Raw genomic sequence first — 6,871 nt, 5'->3', positions numbered from 1 at the left:
AAATTTCGTATTAAATTTAATTTGTATCTTGATATCTTGAAGTGTTGCAGGCCTTTCACTTGCTGGTAACACATCATATCTCCAGAACATTTTGCTATTTTACTACAGGAACACTTGAAGGCATTATTATTTATTTGTGATTTCATTTACGTCAGAACTTCTTTAAAATTTATAAGTGTTACAAATTGCGCCATCTCTTAACAAAACGAATAAACAAAAGCATCGGCAACGGTGTGAAGTAGCAGCGGACGGCGCGCCCGAGCAGCGACGGAGTTCACGAACTTCACGACGTTCACTTTTAATATATAACATTCGTTGATCTTTCTCTAAGCGTTAAAAATTGTTTTTTTTCTTGTTAACAAAATTACTGTACAAATTTTTGAAATATATACGTTAAAATATTTGTCTTACATCTCTTATTAATTAAATCACGAACATAATTTGGTCATTCGATCCGGATAAAATTTTGAACCAAGCTACACGTAGCACAGAAAACGGTCTGGAAGAAAGGAAGAAGAGTCATCAGCCGGTATCGGTCAGGTCAATCGTTCCTATTTCTTCTCCTTTCATAATTTGCGTTAAAATCGTTACTCGTATTCCAGATTCGTCAGTTTCGGGCTTAAAGTAAATAATCCTGTGAGTTTTTTGGCGCATCTGGTCTTCAAGACTGTAAGTACTTACTTGTTTTCTTTTCTATAGCTTACCGAAATGAGTGAGGGTGCGAATGAATGTAAAGTGCCTACCCAAGCACAAAAGTCAGGCAGGTCAAAGTCGCCTAATCCATTAAGTTCTATTAGTGTACCTGTACCTGAATCTGAACGCATTCTACTGCTAAAAAAGCAAAGGGGTGCTGTTAAGTGTCGATTAACTTTGTTCGAAAAATATTTTAATAAGCTGTTAGAAGGGGGTAGATTAAGCTCAGAACAAACGGTCGAGTTACAATTGCGATACAACGCTTTAACTGTATTATTTAAAGAATTTAATAGTATTCAAGTTGAAATTGAGAACATTGTTGAAGAGTGTGATCTTTTACAGCATCTAGAGTACCGAGAACAGTTTGAGAGTTCATATTACCGCGTATTGGCTGCTGTAAAGCAACTATTACGCGACGAAAATAAAGATATTCGGCCTCAAATGTTTTCAAATAATCCTGTGTCGATAAAATTACCCGAAATAAAACTACCTATATTTGATGGCTCCTATGACCGGTGGCTTGAGTTTCGTAATTCTTATAAGACTATGATTCATTCTCGTGATGATTTAGATTCGATTCAAAAGTTCCACTATTTAAAATCATCATTGAGTGGCTCTGCCCTTCAGGTGATAAGTGCCTTAGAATTTACTGCCCCGAATTACTTTATTGCTTGGGATTTATTGGAAAATAGATTTCATAATAATCGTTTACTCGTTCAAAATCACGTTAAGTCGCTATTTACTATACCATCGATTACTAGGGAATCGCCCACTCAAATCCGTAAATTAATTGATACAACTTTACGCAATTTACGCGCATTAAATTCATTAAATGAACCTACTAACTATTGGGATACCCTCATTATTTATTTAATTGTGTCGAAGCTCGATTGTTCAACAGAACGTGAATGGGAGACACACAAGGGTACTTTTAATGTTAATCGAGATAATAATAGTAGTTGAAGTTGGACGATTTAATTTCATTTTTAAAAAACAGAGCTGATATGTTAGAGATGATTCAAAGTTCAAACCATAAGCCCAATAGTTTACCGATCAAATCGAGCCAAGACTATTTACGAGGTACAGATCATAAAAAACATTTAAATAAATCATTTAGTTATGTTGTGAGTAAAAATTTTAATAGTCAGAGACAAAATAAAATTCCAATGCGTAATTGTTTGTTGTGCAATGATAATCATTATCTTTACACATGTCCGAAGTTTCTTACGTTCTCGGTGCTAGAAAGACTTAACTTCGTAAAGGATAAATCAGTCTGTACTAATTGCCTACGTACAGGAGGTCATACGGCAGAGAGTTGCACGTTCAGTCATTGTAAAATCTGTCAAATAAAACATAATACCTTGCTTCACGTCGAGAACAGTGTAGGTAATAGCGATACTTCGGAGACGGTTCCTCAGGTGGCGTCATTTAAAACAAAAAATAATGCGAGCAACGTTACTCGCACCAGTCATGCACTCGCATCAAAAACATCGATCTGTGCGACTATACCGCAGCCGGTTCTATTATCAACGGCGCTTATAGAAATAGCCGATGCAGATTATAATTTTCAAACGGCGCGCGCACTTCTTGATAGTGGCAGCCAACATAGTATTATTACCGAAAGGTTATATAAACGTTTAAATATTACATGTATACAGTCCACTATACGCGTTAGTGGTGTAGGACAAATGATTTCACATTCTAACAATTCGTGTAAAATTAATATACGTTCAAAGACATGTTCTTTTAATACCCACGTACAATGTTTAATTTTACCTACTATTACTTCAAGCTTGCCCTCTGTAAGGTTTGATTGTAATTACTGGCAAATACCTAATAATATTAAACTTGCAGACCCTACATTTAATATTCCAGCCGATATTGATTTATTACTAGGCGCTGACATGTTCTGGGAATTATTAAATAATAATAAAATTAAGCTTAAAAATGGCCCAATTTTACAAGATACTAAAGTAGGGTGGATAATATCGGGGCCTATTCATAATATGCGTTATACGACTAAGCAGGTTCAATGTAACACTGTCAGTATTATTGATTCCCAATTAAAAAAATTCTGGGAATTAGAAGAAATTGCGAATAAGTCAAACGTTATTTCCAGTGAAGATGAAATCTGCGAAAAAATCTTCACAGATACAACGGTACGAGACGAGCATGGCAGGTTTCACGTACGCATGCCATTACGGCAGCCGGCGAACGTCTTAGGCGACTCGTACACTAGGGCAAGAAATAGTTTTTTTTCGCTAGAAAATAAATTAGAACGTTCTCCTCAATATAAAAAATTATATATTGATTTCATGCAAGAATACGAAGAGTTAGGACATATGTCGTTATGGACAGGGGATATAAATAACATGAAAACCCCATACTATTTTTTACCCCACCATGGCATTTACCGCGAGGATAGCTTGACAACAAAATTGAGAGTCGTTTTTAATGCAAGTGCTGCTACAACCTCTAATTATTCGTTGAATGACATACAATACGTTGGCCCCATTCTTCAAAATGATGTATTCTCAATATTGTTACGTTTTAGACAATATAAATACGTAGTATGTGCGGATATTCAAAAGATGTATCGCAATATCGGAATTCATTTAGATCAACGAGATTTGCAACTTATTGTGTGGAGAGCGAGTCGAAATGACCCATTACGTATTTATAAATTAAATACAGTTACGTACGGCACCGCGTCTGCGCCGTACCTTAGTATACGTTGTTTACACCAACTAGCTGCGGAGTGTAATAATAAGCGTATAGCTCAAGTCATTACCGATGATATGTATGTTGATGATGTGCTCACTGGTGATGATCAATTGGATAATTTATTGGATATTTGCAATAAGACATCGGAAGTGTTACAAAGCGGTTGTTTTTTGTTAAGAAAATGGACATTTAACTATGACGTTGATCTTGATACAATAAAACAGTTAGGCGGTGATGAGTTATGTCAGGCTAAAACTTTAGGGTTAGGCTGGTCTAATAAAAATGATGAATTTAATTATACTACCAAATTAAAAAATTGCCATTCTAAAATTACTAAACGTTTAATGTTGTCAGTTATTTCTCAAATTTATGCCCCCTTAGGTTTATTAGCTCCGGCTATAATTCAGGCTAAAATTTTACTTCAGAATCTTTGGCTATCCAAGTTGGATTGGAATGATACCGTTCCCGCTAACATTGCACAGTCATGGAATAATTTCGTTACAAAACTAGAATATTTACCTAAAATTAGGATTCCGCGTCATGTTCTAATAGAAAATGCTACAATAAAGGAATTACATATTTTTTCTGACGCTTCACAACACGCATACGGCGCATGTGCATATATTCGTTCATTCGTTAATAATAATTCACCACCAAACGTTAGGTTATTGTGTGCTAAATCTAAGGTGGCCCCAATAAAATCAATAAGTATTCCCAGACTTGAACTCTGTGGAGCATTGTTAGGTGCAAAATTATATAATAAAATAAAAAATTCATTACGTTTAACATTTGACAAAATTTATTTTTGGACGGACTCCACTATTGTTTTAAGCTGGATCCGCATGTCTCCTCACTTACTTAAAACGTTTGTGCAAAATAGGGTCACACAAATAAATGAACTCACAGGAGATATGATTTGGCGGCACGTAAAAGGTGTTTTAAATCCCAGTGATATGTTAACAAGAGGAGTAGATTTAGATTCTCTTCAATACGATAAAAATAGCTTATGGTGGTGTGGTCCTCCTTTTTTGAGTGATCCGTATAATTCGAACTGGAGTTGCACTGATAATGATGAATATAATCACATAATTTGTTACGATGTACCCGATTTAAAAGTTTCTACGGTCAACCTATGTAACGTAACTTACGTTTAAATTTATTCATTGATTTTGAAAGATTCTCGTCCTTTAATCGCTTAAAGCGAATGGGTGCATACTTATTGCGTTTTATATATAACACTCGCGTTGATAAATCTAAACGTAAAACCGGTTCGTTAAGTGTGGATGAAATCAATGAGTCACTGCAAATGTTGACGCGCATCGCTCAACAGCAATCGTTTCCCGATGAATATCACAATCTTAAACTTAATTTACCTATTAAAGTAAAGCATGATAAAAAAGTAAATAAAATATCGGGATTAAATATATTTTTAGATAATAATTCAATAATGCGAATAGGCGGTCGTTTGGGTAACGCTGAATTTAATTATAATAAAAAACATCCGATATTATTGTGCGCTACACATCGATTCGCGTGGCTTTTATTTACTTCTGAACATAAACGTTTACTTCACGCGGGGCCTCAGTTGTTGGTATCCACTACGCGCGACCTGTGGTGGACTCTGGGCGCTAGGAATTTGGCAAAAAAAGTTACGCATAGCTGTGTCACTTGTGCTCGCATGAAGGGAAAAACGTTAACACCCGTTATGGGTAATTTGCCCCCCGAACGACTGGAGGCAGGTTACGTATTTATGAACTGCGGAGTAGACTTCGCGGGTCCTATCTATGTTTTAAATAAAAAGGGCAGGGGTGCTCGATTGATTAAAAATTATATATGTTTGTTTATATGTTTTTCAACACGCGCAATTCATTTAGAATTAGTTAGTGGTTTATCTACGCAGGATTACATTCTGGCGCTCAAAAGATTTATTTCTCGTCGTGGTAAGCCTCATCAAATATTTTCAGATAACGGGAAAAATTTTGTTGGAGCCGAAAAAGAATTATTAAGGAATGTTTTTCAAAATTCAAATGATATTATAGACTTTGCTAGTAATAATAACATAAAGTTTACATTTATTCCTCCATACGCCCCTCATTTCGGTGGGCTGTGGGAGGCGGGGGTGAAGTCTTGTAAGTACCACTTGCGTCGAATTGTCGGAAATGCAAAATTAACGTACGAGGAGCTGAGCACGGTTTTAACGCAAATTGAAGCCGTCCTGAATTCCCGTCCCATGCATCCTATGTCCACAGATCCTGATGATTTCCAGGCCCTTACTCCAGGTCATTTTCTGATTGGCCGGCCTTTGACTGCGCCCATGTATGAAGATTTGACCGTGACACCTTACACACGTCTTGCTCGCTATGATCGAGTGGAGCAGCTACGTCAACACTTCTGGAAACGGTGGTCAAAAGAATATGTATCCGAATTACAAAGAAGGACAAAATGGATCGAAAATAAAGACCGTATTTCAATTGATACGCTTGTCGTAGTCAAAGACGACTATCAACCACCACTTAATTGGAAGTTGGGGAGGATTATAAGACTGTATCCAGGCAAAGATGGTATTCCCAGAGTTGTAGATATCAGGACCTCCAATGGAGTCATACAACGAGCCGTTACTAAAATCAGTCCACTTCCTGTATCGTCCGGTCACGAAGGAACGAGGAGCCCCTTGGAAACCGATCTAATATAATCAATCTATCTTATTATGAGTTCATTGAAAGCGGAGTCTTTCAAGGCGCCGGGCATGTTACAAATTGCGCCATCTCTTAACAAAACGAATAAACAAAAGCATCGGCAACGGTGTGAAGTAGCAGCGGACGGCGCGCCCGAGCAGCGACGGAGTTCACGAACTTCACGACGTTCACTTTTAATATATAACATTCGTTGATCTTTCTCTAAGCGTTAAAAATTGTTTTTTTTCTTGTTAACAAAATTACTGTACAAATTTTTGAAATATATACGTTAAAATATTTGTCTTACATCTCTTATTAATTAAATCACGAACAATAAGAATTATATTAAATGAACATTTATACAATTATAATATAATATTTATGATTAATCATTTTTTTTTTTAAATTCGAATGGTCAGTTAATTCAAAATTAGTTAAATTTAAAATTTCATTAAATAGTCAAACTGGTTACAGTTATTTAAAAGGATGCATTTAATCACGAGTGTCAAAATACACGCAAAAATTAGAGAAAAACATAATTGTAGATAATTTAAATTTTTAATTAAATTTGGAATAAAGGCACCCGTTTTAAAACATTTAATCCGTCGCCTTCATTAAAAAGCGTATCCGCTACGCCGTAGACCCATCTACGTAAATCTACTCGGGCTTCATTTTAGATGTATTTAAATCATGTATTGTATTATTTGTATGTATGTCAGCTCCGACGCACGACTGGAGTTTACTCCTTCAGATCAGTCTAAATAGGCACAAAAAAGGCT

The 6,871-nt window shown here is 36.0% G+C and overlaps 1 pseudogene; it reads left to right on the top strand.

Moving 5' to 3' along the window:
- Positions 1 to 708: 708 nt before the first annotated feature.
- LOC123669675 lies at positions 709 to 6,391 on the top strand (annotated as a pseudogene).
- The last annotated feature ends 480 nt before the right edge of the window (positions 6,392 to 6,871 follow it).

This window comes from Melitaea cinxia, chromosome 3 (assembly GCF_905220565.1).
Source record: "Melitaea cinxia chromosome 3, ilMelCinx1.1, whole genome shotgun sequence".
Lineage (NCBI taxonomy): Eukaryota > Metazoa > Arthropoda > Insecta > Lepidoptera > Nymphalidae > Melitaea > Melitaea cinxia.
This window is presented reverse-complemented; position numbering and strand designations above follow the sequence as displayed.